The 13,127-nt window shown below is 37.4% G+C and overlaps 1 protein-coding gene across 1 annotated transcript in view; it reads right to left on the minus strand.

The window, feature by feature from the left end:
• ITPR3 (inositol 1,4,5-trisphosphate receptor type 3) overlaps positions 1-13,127 on the minus strand; it is a 579,835-nt gene that overhangs the window by 27,580 nt on the left and 539,128 nt on the right.

Consider the following 13,127-nt stretch of genomic DNA (forward strand, 5'->3'; position numbering starts at 1 on the left):
GGAAAATGAGGTTTCACCTTTTAGATAGAATCCGAAAGAGACCAATCACTCACGGTGAATTTCCCAAACGACAAGAACTATATTAGGCTGAAGATTAAGTTTCATTATCGTATAGCTAGATTGTATTAACTCTCAGTTCGCAACATCTTTAAAACTATGTACTAATTATTGTCAATGGAACTATTGTGTCATTATCGTGTAATGGTGTTTGTCTCAACTTTTATTTGACTTGTTTGGTGAACCTCAATAAAAAATTTAATAAAAAAAAATAAATAAAATAAAGTATTTCACACACACACATATTAAAGGTAAAATATATATATATTTTTTTAATCAAAATAAATGGCTTTAACATTGATTTAGAGGGATATGGAATATGAGATGGTATGTGTCTGGGAAGGGCTTAAAGATGTATGTGTCTGGGTTTGTATATGTGTATATTTATGTATATATGTGCATGTGTGTGCACATATGTATGTGTGCACCATTCATTAATTTAATTTATATGTATATATACTAGTTGATAAGCCTGCAACCCCCCAAGCTACAAAAAATAAAAAAGTAAAAATACAGAAAAAAAATAAAGCTATCCAAAATAATAAAATGAAACCTAAACGTATACCCCTGTAAAAATAAAAAAATCCTCCCAAAATAAAAACACCACCTAATATAATAGTAAACTACAAATAGCCCTTAAAGGGCTTTTGTAGGGCATTGTCCTAAAGAAATCAGCTTTTACATTAAAAATAAACAAAGTCCCCCATAACAGTAAAACCCCCCACCCAACAAACCCCCCAAAATAAAAAAAACTAACACTAATAAACCTAAACTACCCATTGCCCCTAAAGGGCATTTGTATCGGCATTGCCCTTAAAAAGGTATTCAGCTCTTTTCACTGCCCTTAAAAGGGCATTCAACTCTTTTTGAAATTGCCCAATGAACCCTAATCTAAAAGACGGGTCCATCATCTTCATCCACAGCGAAGGCGGCGCGGAGCACAGGTCCGGAGCGGTCTTCCCAGATGTGGTGATCCTTGGTGGTGGTCATCTGTGGCGGTGGTCCTGGGGAGGGGTTTGGCTGCCTCGCACTGCCAACATTCCTTTGAGGATGCGTGCGCAACTGGCGACACCGACGGACGCATTACAAACGTGATTATATATATATATATATATATATATAGTTTAAAACTTTATAAAGAACTTCACTATTTGTGTTAGCACACGTGCCCGAGCAATAGACCAAATAAGCTATTCAGCACACCTCCATAGAAGTCTAGTATGTGATGGATAACTATATCCCATGCTATCTGACATTCAGCTGTTAACACGCCCAAGGCTTTGCTTACATTCTTTTCTACACTTGTAATATGAGAGTAAAAATGGAAGCTCTATGGATTGCGCTCTAGAGCACCGTGCACTAAAATTTTTATGCTCTATTTCTAGGCCATAGTGTGGAAAATAGTATAGAGGCAAATTACATCAATGATTCTTAACATTGTACCACCAATGACATTGGTCAATAATCCTGCGGCCACATATTGCTGGGCAACAATGTAGAAAGTGACATTATCTCAGATCAAGACATTATCTCAGATGTTATAGTCTGGGCTTGCAAAAAAACTGTCAGTGAACAAGTATAGAGGATCTTTAGCAAGGACTTACGTGTAATGATGTTAATGTCTGATACATAAAAAGGGACATTATGGCCAGGTTTGGAAGGAAATGTAGGGGAGGACCATTTCATTGACATTAGCAGTTAGATACACAGTTACTTTGATTATAATGCAGGTGTACATTCAAGGGCTGAAAATAAGAACTTTGGGATTACCAAAAGAAAGTTGTGGGAAGCCAATAAGATGTTATCAAATCATCTAGAAAGAGCGTAAAGAAGACTGGTAGCAGTACAGACTGTGGACGTAAACCTATAAAAAGATCAATACTGTGGAAGAATCTGTCAAGGAGCTGTCAAAGGTTAAAAAAACAGAAGCTATTTTCAAAACATAAAACAACCTATTAAGGTTTTATAGAATATAGTGGCTATTTTGTCTAGTACAATGAACTCATTGTACTAGACATAATATCCACTCTCTTCTATGCAGTTATTAGAAGTTATATGATGTAGTTATTAGAAGCAATATCTGTATAGTTATAGGGAGCTGTTATTTGGTGGAATAGAAAATACTGTGGGGAACAGTTATATGATGCAATACAAGATATTGGGCTAGATTACGAGTGGAACGCTAATTGTAGTGCGCAAGCGATATGGGGTATTTCTTTCATGTAATTAGCAAGAGTCCATGAGCTAGTGACGTATGGGATATACATTCCTACCAGGAGGGGCAAAGTTTCCCAAACCTTAAAATGCCTATAAATACACCCCTCACCACACCCATAATTCAGTTTTACAAACTATGCCTCCCGTGGAGGTGGTGAAGTAAGTTTGTGCTAGATTCTACGTTGATATGCGCTTCGCAGCAGCCTGGAGCCCGGTTTTCCTCTCAGCGTGCAGTGAATGTCAGAGGGATGTGAAGAGAGTATTGCCTATTTGAATTCTATGGTCTCCTTCTACGGGATCTATTTCATAGGTTCTCTGTTATCGGTCGTAGAGATTAATCTCTTACCTCCCTTTTCAGATCGACGATATACTCTTATATACCATTACCTCTACTGATTCTCGTTTCAGTACTGGTTTGGCTATCTACTATATGTAGATGAGTGTCCTGGGGTAAGTAAGTCTTATTTTTTGTGACACTCTAAGCTATGGTTGGGCACTTTATATATAAAGTTCTAAATATATGTCTTTAAACTTATATTTGCCTTGATTCAGGATGATCAATATTCCTTATTTCAGACAGTCAGTTTCATTATTTGGGATAATGCATATGAATAATCAAATTATTTTTTTTTTCTTACCTTAAGATTGTTTCAAATTGACTTTTTTCCCTGTGGGCTGTTAGGCTCGCGGGGTCTGAAAATGCTTCAATTTATTGCGTCATTCTTGGCGCAGACTTTTTTGGCGCAAAAAATAATTACCGGCGTCATTCTTGACGCCGGAAGTTGTTCGTGATTACGTCATTTTTTTTACGTTTTGCGCCAAAAATGTCGGCGTCACCGGATGTGGCGTCATTCTTGGCACCAAAAAATTTAAGGAGCCAATAATGTGGGCGTCTTTTTTGGCGCTAAAAAATGTGGGCGTCATTCTTGTCTCCACCTTTTTTTCACATTATTTCAGTCTCATTTTTCATTGCTTCTCGTTGCTAGAGGCTTGTTCATTGGCATTTTTTCCCATTCCTGAAACTGTCATTTAAGGAATTTGATAATTTTGCTTTATATGTTGTTTTTTCTATTACATATTGCAAGATGTCTCAGATTGACCCTGGATCAGAATCTACTTCTGGAAAGACGCTGCCTGATGCTGGTTCTACCAAAGTTAAGTGCATTTGTTGTAAACTTGTGGTAACTGTTCCTCCGGCTGTAGTTTGTGATGAATGTCATGATAAGCTTGCTAATGCAGATATTATTTCCATTAGTAATATACCATTACCTGTTCCATCAACATCTAATACTCAGGATGTTCCTGTTAATATAAAATAATTTGTTTCTAATTCTATTAGGAAGGCTATGTCTGTTATTCCTCCTTCCAGTAAACGTAAAAGGTCTTTTAAAACTTCTCATTTTTCAGATGAAATTTTAAATGACCGTCATCATTCTGTTTTGTCTGTTTCTGATGAGGATTTTTCTGGTTCAGAGGATTCTGTCTCAGATATTGACACTGATAAATCTTCATATTTATTTAAAATGGAATTTATTCGCTCTTTACTTAAAGAACAATCGCATTAGAGATGGAGGAATCTAGTCCTCTTGATACTAAATCTAATAAGCGTTTAAATTCGGTTTTTAAACCTCCTATGGTTATTCCTGAAGTTTTTCCTGTCCCTGATGCTATTTCTGAAGTAATTTCTAGGGAATGGAATAATATGGGTACTTCTTTTACTCCTTCTCAAAGGTTTAAGAAATTGTATCCTGTGCCATCTGACAGATTAGAGTTTTGGGACAAAATCCCTAAAGTTGATGGGGCTATCTCTACTCTTGCTAAACGTACTACTATTCCTACGGCAGATAGTACTTCCTTTAAGGATCCTTTAGATAGGAAGATTTAATCCTTTCTAAGGAAAGCTTATTTATGTTCAGGTAATCTTCTTAGGCCTGCTATTTCTTTGGCTGATGTTGCTGCCGCTTCCACCTTTTGGTTGGGGGCTTTAGCACAACAAGTATCAGACCATAATACTCATAGCATTGTTAAACTTCTTCAACATGCTAATAACTTTATTTGTGATGCCATCTTTGATATTATTAGAGTTGATGTCAGGTATATGTCTTTAGCTATTTTAGCTAGAAGAGCTTTATGGCTTAAAACTTGGAATGCAGATATGTCTTCTAAGTCAACTTTGCTTTCTCTTTCTTTCCAAGGTAATAAATTATTTGGTTCCCAGTTGGATTCTATTATTTCAACTGTTACTGGGGGGAAAGGAAGTTTTTTGCCTCAGGACAAAAAAATCTAAAGGTAAATATAGGGCTGCTAATCATTTTCGTTCCTTTCGTCAGAATAAGGAACAGAAGCCTGACCCTTCCTCTAAAGGAACGGTTTCTGTTTGGAAACCTTCTCCAATCTGGAATAAATCCAAGCCTTTTAGAAAGTCAAAACCAGCTTCCAAGTCCACATGAAGGTGCGGCCCTCATTCCAGCACAGCTGGTAGGGGGCAGGTTACGATTTTTCAAAGACATTTGGATCAATTCGATTCACAGTCTTTGGATTCAGAACATTGTTTCACAAGTGTACAGAATAGGTTTCAAGGTAAGGCCGACTGCGAAGAGATTTTTTCTCTCTCGCATTCCAATAAACCCAGTGAAGGCTCAGGCATTTCTGAAACGTGTTTCAGATCTAGAGTTGGCTGGAGTAATTGTGCCAGTTCCAGTCCTGGAACAGGGTCTGGGGTTTTACTCAAATTTATTAATTGTACCAAAGAAGGAGAATTCCTTCAGACCAGTTCTGGATTTAAAGATATTGAATCGTTATGTAAGGATACCAACATTCAAAATGGTGACTATAAGGACTATTCTGCCTTTTGTTCAGCAAGGGCATTATATGTCCACAATAGATTTACAGGATGCATATCTTCATATTCCGATTCATCCAGATCACTTTCAGTTTCTGAGATTCTCTTTTCTAGACAAGCATTACCAGTTTGTGGCCTTTCCGTTTGGCCTAGCAACAGCTCCAAGGATCTTTTCAAAGGTTCTCTGTGCCCTTCTCTCTGTAATCAGAGAACAGGGTATTGCGGTATTTCCTTATTTGGACGATATCTTGGTACTTGCTCAGTCTTCACATTCTGCAGAATCTCATACGAATCAACTTGTGTCGTTTCTTCAAAGACATGGTTGGAGGATCAATTTACCAAAGAGTTTGTTAAATCCTCAGACAAAGGTAACCTTTTTGGGTTTTCAAATAGATTCAGTGTCCATGACCTTGTCTCTAACAGAAAAGAGACGTCTGAAATTGGTTTCAGCCTGTCGAAACCTTCAGTCTCAATCATTCCCTTCGGTAGCTTTATGCATGGAAATTCTAGGTCTCATGACTGCTGCATCGGACGCGATCCCTTTTGCTCGTTTTCACATGCGACCTCTTCAGCTTTGTATGCTGAACCAATGGTGCAGGGATTATACAAAGATATCACAATTAATATCCTTAAATTCCAATGTACGACACTCTCTGACGTGGTGGATAGATCACCATCGTTTAGTCCAAGGGGCTTCTTTTGTTCGTCCAACCTGGACTGTGATCTCAACAGATGCGAGTCTGTCAGGTTGGGGAGCTGTATGGGGATCTCTGACGGCGCAGGGGGTTTGGGAATCTCAGGAGGCGAGATTGTCTTTAAACATTTTGGAACTCTGTGCGATTTTCAGAGATCTTCAGTTCTGGCCTCTTCTGAAGAGAGAATCGTTTATTTGTTTTGAGACAGACAATGTCACAACCGTGGCATATGTCAATCATCAGGGTGGGACTCACAGTCCTCAGGCTATGAAAGAAGTATCTCGGATACTTGTATGGGCGGAATCCAGCTCCTGTCTAATATCTGCAGTTCACATCCCAGGTGTAGACAATTGGGAAGCGGATTATCTCAGTCGCCAGACGTTACATCCGGGCGAATGGTCCCTTCACCCAGAGGTATTTCTTCAGATAGTTCAAATCTGGGGACTTCCAGAAATAGATCTGATGGCCTCTTATCTAAACAAGAAACTTCCCAGGTATCTGTCCAGATCCAGGGATCCTCAGGCGGAGGCAGTGGACGCGTTGTCGCTTCCTTGGAATTATCATCCTGCCTATATCTTTCTGCCTCTAGTTCTTCTTCCAAAAGTGATTTCCAAAATTCTAATGGAATGTTCGTTTGTACTGCTGGTGGCTCCAGCATGGCCTCACAGGTTTTGGTATGTGGATCTCATTCGGATGGCCAGTTGCCAACCGTGGACTCTTCCGTTAAGACCAGACCTTCTATCTCAAGGCCCTTTTTTCCATCAGGATCTCAAATCATTAAATTTGAAGGTATGGAAATTGAACGCTTGATTCTTAGTCATAGAGGTTTCTCTGACTCAGTAATTAATACTATGTTACAGGCTCGTAAATCTGTGTCTAGGAAGATTTATTATCGAGTCTGGAAGACTTATATTTCTTGGTGTTCTTCTCATAAATTCTCCTGGATGGTTTGGATAAAGGTTTGTCTGCAAGTTCCTTGAAAGGACAAATCTCTGCTCTCTCTGTTCTTTTTCACAGAAAGATTGCTAATCTTCCTGATATTCATTGTTTTGTTCGGGCTTTGGTTCGCATCAAACCTGTCATTAAGTCAATCTCTCCTCCTTGGAGTCTTAATTTGGTTCTGAGGGCTTTACAAGCTCCTCCGTTTGAACCTATGCATTCTCTGGACATTAAATTACTTTCTTTCTTGGAAAGTTTTGTTCCTTTTGGCCATCTCTTCTGCTAGAAGAGTTTCTGAATTATCTGCTCTTTCTTGTGACTCTCCTTTTTGATTTTTCATCAGGATAAGGCAGTGTTGCGGACTTCGTTTAAATTTTTACCTAAGGTTGTGAATTCTAACAACATTAGTAGAGAAATTGTTGTTCCTTCATTGTGTCCTAATCCTAAGAATTCAAAGGAGAGATCTTTACATTCTTTGGATGTAGTAAGAGCTTTGAAATATTATGTTGAAGCTACTAAAGATTTTAGAAAGACTTCTAGTCTATTTGTTATCTTTTCTGGGTCCAGAAAAGGTCAGAAGGCCTCCGCCATTTCTTTGGCGTCTTGGTTAAAGTCTTTGATTCATCATGCTTATGTAGAGTTGGGCAAATCCCCGCCTCAAAGAATTACGGCTCATTCTACTAGGTCAGTTTCTACTTCCTGGGCGTTTAGGAATGAAGCTTCTGTTGATCAGATTTGCAAAGCAGCTACTTGGTCTTCTTTGCATATTTTTACTAAATTCTACCATTTTGATGTGTTTTCTTCTTCTGAAGCAGTTTTTGGTAGAAAAGTACTTCAGGCAGCTGTTTCAGTTTGATTCTTCTGCCTATAATTTCAGTTTTTTTCTTTATTGAGATTAAACTTTTGATTTGGGTTGTGGATTATTATTTTTCAGCGGAATTGTCTGTCTTTATTTTATCCCTCCCCCTCTAGTGACTCTTGCGTGGAAGTTCCACATCTTGGGTATTTATTATCCCATACGTCACTAGCTCATGGACTCTTGCTAATTACATGAAAGAAAACATAATTTATGTAAGAACTTACCTGATAAATTTCTTTCATATTAGCAAGAGTCCATGAGGCCCACCCTTTTTGTGGTGGTTATGATTTTTTTGTATAAAGCACAATTATTCCAATTCCTTATTTTGATGCTTTCGCTCCTTTTTTATCACCCCACTTCTTGGCTATTCGTTAAACTGAATTGTGGGTGTGGTGAGGGGTGTATTTATAGGCATTTTAAGGTTTGGGAAACTTTGCCCCTCCTTGTAGGAATGTATATCCCATACGTCACTAGCTCATGGACTCTTGCTAATATGAAAGAAATGAATTTATCAGGTAAGTTCTTACATAAATTATGTTTTTTCGGCTTCATGCGCACAATGGAAATAGTGCATGTATTAGGGTTAGCATGACTTCAGAACTCTGGTTAACTGTTACACAATGCACACATTTGCACACAACACATCAAAAATACATCTAAAAGTGCACACACTTATAACACCATCTGATAAAAATGATTAAAAAGAAACTGCATTAAAACTTATAAGGGCTTGAAGATATTAGGTCTCAGGTGTTAGAAAAAACAAGGCAGGCAAAGGGCTTTAACATAGAGATACATACATATACGTATAAAGATTTATATCTATGTGTATATGTATGTATATAAAGGTATAGATATTTTATCAAAAAATATATTTAGAAATATTTATTAAGAATAAATAGAACATATTCTTCTATGTGAAGAACATTGTAATGTGAAATATTCATAATTCATAAAATAATAATAGTTTGAAGTTTGCTCGCTACTTTGAAGTCTATGAGAGAATACATTAAAGGGACAGTCCAGTGGCATCACTAGGGGGGTGCAGGCCGCACCCGGGTTACACCCTCCATGAGGTGACACCACCACTATACACACTATCTTTGTTTTGCAGGGGCTAATGTTATTGTTTGTATACTCATTTGATGATTTGGGGGTAAAAATGATCTACCTTGCATAATCCCTCCACTTTAATTAATGCAATTTTAAAAATTTTATGATATATAATATGTTGGTTGCCAAGAGTCCAGTATTTAACCAGACAGTTCAGTATTATAGCAGGCTGTCCAGTAAAATCTATATAAAAATACCGGACAATTAAATGTTTAGCATTTTTAAAGTCCACTATTAGCTAAATGTAAATGGCCTCCTATGCCTCTATGCATTACAAATATGGGGGCAAAAAGACCAACCAAAAATGAAACAAAAGATTTTCTATTATATGTTTTAAAGGCAGATATGGGGGGTGTTAAATCATTGCTACGTGTGTGTGCTACTGGCAGTTAAGGAGGTTAAATCACTACTGCATGTGTGTGTTACTGGCAACCAAGGGGATAAAATGACAGCTCAGTTGTGAATTATATCCATGGTGGGATCATGAGTGTCGCCTAAGGTTGAGCTTTTAGTGTTACCCCACCTCTCACCTGTGCCCAATCACCTATAAGTTGTCCAGTATTTTAAACACTAAATATAACATGCAGTATTTTTACTGTTTAGCTCTACAATACCCACGGGAGCTTTTTAAAATAAGATAATAATACTATCACGTACTTTGTTCTACAAATTAGCATACAGCCACATGGGAAAGGGGTGTAAAGATTAATTTAGAAACGATTTTCTAATAAAATATATAGATCATGAATGGCCAGCCCACTATTGCTATATATCAACTTCTATATATCAAGTGTAATTCTTTAGCAAGAAATGAGCACTATTTCTACCTATACACTCAGAGCCAGACAATAATTTACACTACACACATAGAACAAGAATACTCAGGAAACAGATGGACCTATTATTTTTATTAGCGTAATGTTTCATGGCTCAGTTCCTCTTATAGAATAGTAGCATTTCCCTAACAGAGAACTGGTTAGCCAATCACAATGACTGAGCTGCTTAACAGCACAAGAAGGAAAATACAATTTTGTTTGTTGTGGAACTTGAGAGTATTGAGAATCATTGATGTACATTAATATGGTGGGAGGCTGCAGGAGGGTGGAGGACAGGCCTTGTATTGAGGGTACTTGGCAGCATTGTCGAAGATTAACTGTTGACTGTAAAATTTCTTGGTCAAAATGCTATAGCTGACATATAGGCCCAGATTACAAGTGGATCGATATCTATAGCACAGGGTGTGCTATCCATATCGTGACCCTGCACTAAGAGTAGCGCACAATCTGGTATTGCAAGTCAATGGTAAAAAAGATTTACCAGAGAATCTTAGCGCGGCTAACATTTCATGGGCATGCAAGTGGTGTATTGCATTAAAAAACTTAACACATCTGGAGATCTGAAGTAAAGTGTTATGGCTAGAATATATGCATAACAAACATGTATAATTAATTAAAATAAAGAATTTCACACACACACATATTAAAGGTAAAATATATATATATTTTTTAATCAAAATAAATGGCTTTAACATTGATTTAAAGGGATATGGAATATGAGATGGTATGTGTCTGGGAAGGGCTTAAAGATGTATGTGTCTGGGTTTGTATATGTGTATATGTATGTATATATATGTGCATGTGTGTGCGCACATATGTATGTGTGCACCATTCATTATTTTAATTTATATATATATATATATATATATATATATATATATATACACACTAGTTGATAAGCCTGCAACCCCAACCCCCCAAGCTACAAAAAATAAAAAAGTAAAAATATAGAAAAAAAAATAAAGCTATCCAAAATAATAAAATTAAACCTAAACGTATACCCCTATAACAATAAAAATATCCTCCCAAAATAAAAACACCCCCTAATCTAATACTAAACTACAAATAGCCCTTAAAAGGCCTTTTTGTAGGGCATTGTCCTAAAGAAATCAGCTTTTACATTAAAAATAAACAAAGTTCCCCCTAACAGTAAAACCCCCCACCCAACAAACCCACCAAAATAAAAAAAACTAACACTAATAAACCTAAACTACCCATTGCTCCTAAAGGGCATTTGTATGGGCATTGCCCTTAAAGGGACATAATACTCAAATGCTAAATCACTTGAAACTGATGCAGTGTAACTGTAAAAAGCTGACAGGAAAATATCACCTGAGGATCTCTATGTAAAAAAGGAAGATATTTTACCTCACAATCTCCTCAGCTCAGCAGAGTAAGTTCTGTGTAAAAAGTTATACTTCACCTGCTCCCAGCTGCAGGTAAAAATAAAAATGAAGAAATGAACAGCAGCCAATCAGCATCAGCAGTGCTGAGGTCATGAACTCTTACTGTGATCTCATGAGATTTGACTTAACTCTCATGAGATTTCATAGTAAGCTTCCTTTACCTGATTGGTGAAATAATATGAGAGTTCACAAGGCTCATCCCCTAAGATGTCCCAGGACAGACACACTAAAATGCTGCTTAGAAATCCTTTACAATGGGATGTGGCTACTGAGGAACTTTTGAGGTAAAATATCTTTCTTTTTTACATAGAGATGTTCAGGAGATATTTTCTAGTCAGCATTTTACAGCTATACTGCATCACTTTCAAGTGATTAAACATTTGGGTATTATGGCCCTTTAAAAAGGCATTCAGCTCTTTTCACTGCCCTTAAAAGGGCATTCAACTCTTTTTGAAATTGCCCAATGAACCCTAATCTAAAAAAACAACCCCCCCCCAAAAAAAATACAAAAAAACTAACACTAAAGCCCCAAATAGGTACTCACGATTTCAGAAGTCCAGCGGAGAAGGTCTTCTTCCAGACGGGTCCATCATCTTCATCCACAGCGAAGGCGGTGCGGAGCACAGGTCCGGAGCGGTCTTCCCAGATGTGGCGATCCTTGGTGGTGGTCATCTGTGGCGGTGGTCCTCGGTGGTTGCGGTTCTGGTGAGGGGTTTGGCTGCCTCGCGCTGCCAACATTCCTTTGAGGATGCGTGCGCAACTGGCGACACCGACGGACGCATTACAAACGTGATTATAGTATGTATATATATATATATATATATATATAGTTTAAAACTTTATAAAGAACTTCACTATTTGGGTTAGCACACGTGCCCGAGCAATAGACCAAATAAGCTTTTCAGCACACCTCCATAGAAGTCTAGTATGTGATGGATAACTATATCCCATGCTATCTGACATTCAGCTGTTAACACGCTCAAGGCTTTGCTTATATTATTTTCTACACTTGTAATATGAGAGTAAAAATGGAAGCTCTATGGATTGCGCTCTAGAGCACTGTGCACTAAAATTTGTATGCTCTATTTCTAGGCCATAATGTGGAAAACAGTATAGAGGCAAATTACATCAATGATTCTTAACATTGTACCACCAATGACATTGGTCAATAATCCTGCGGCCACATATTGCTGGGCAACAATGTAGAAAGTGACATTATCTCAGATCAAGACATTATCTCTGATGTTATAGTCTGGGCTTGCAAAAAATCTGTCAGTGAACAAGTATAGAGGATCTTTAGCAAGGACTTACGTGTAATGATGTTAATGTCTGATACATAAAAAGGGAAATTATGGCCAGGTTTGGAAGGAAATGTAGGGGAGGACCATTTCATTGACATTAGCAATTAGATACACAGTTACTTTGATTATAATGCAGGTGTAAATTCAAGGGCTGAAAATAAGAACTTTAAGATTACCAAAAGAAAGTTGTGGGAAGCCAATAAGATGTTATCAAATCATCTAGAAAGAGCGTAAAGAAGACTGGTAGCAGTACAGACTGGGGACGTAAACCTATAAAAAGATCAATACTGTGGAAGAATCTGTCAAGGAGCTGTCAAAGGTTAAAAACAGAAGCTATTTTTAAAACATAAAACAACTATCCACTCTCTTCTATGCAGTTATTAGAAGTAATACGATGTAGTTATTAGAAGCAATATCTGTATAGTTATAGGGAGCTGTTATTTGGTAGAATAGAAAATACTGTGGGGAACAGTTATATGATGATATACAAGATATTGGGATAGATTACGAGTGGAACGCTAATTGTAGTGCGCAAGCGATATGGGGTATTTTTCGGCTTCATGCGCACAATGGAAATAGTGCATGTATTAGGGTTAGCATGACTTCAGAACTCTGGTTAACTGTTACACAAGGCACACATTTGCACAAAACACATAAAAAATATATCTAAAAGTGCACACACTTATAACACCATCTGATAAAAATGATTAAAAAGAAACTGCATTAAAACTTACAAGGGCTCGAAGATATTAGGTCTCAGGTGTTAGAAAAAACAAGGCAGGCAAAGGGCTTTAACATAGAGATACATACATATACGTCTAAAGATTTATATCTATGTGTATATGTATGTATATAAAGGTAT

This window comes from Bombina bombina, chromosome 3, assembly GCF_027579735.1.
Source record: "Bombina bombina isolate aBomBom1 chromosome 3, aBomBom1.pri, whole genome shotgun sequence".
Lineage (NCBI taxonomy): Eukaryota > Metazoa > Chordata > Amphibia > Anura > Bombinatoridae > Bombina > Bombina bombina.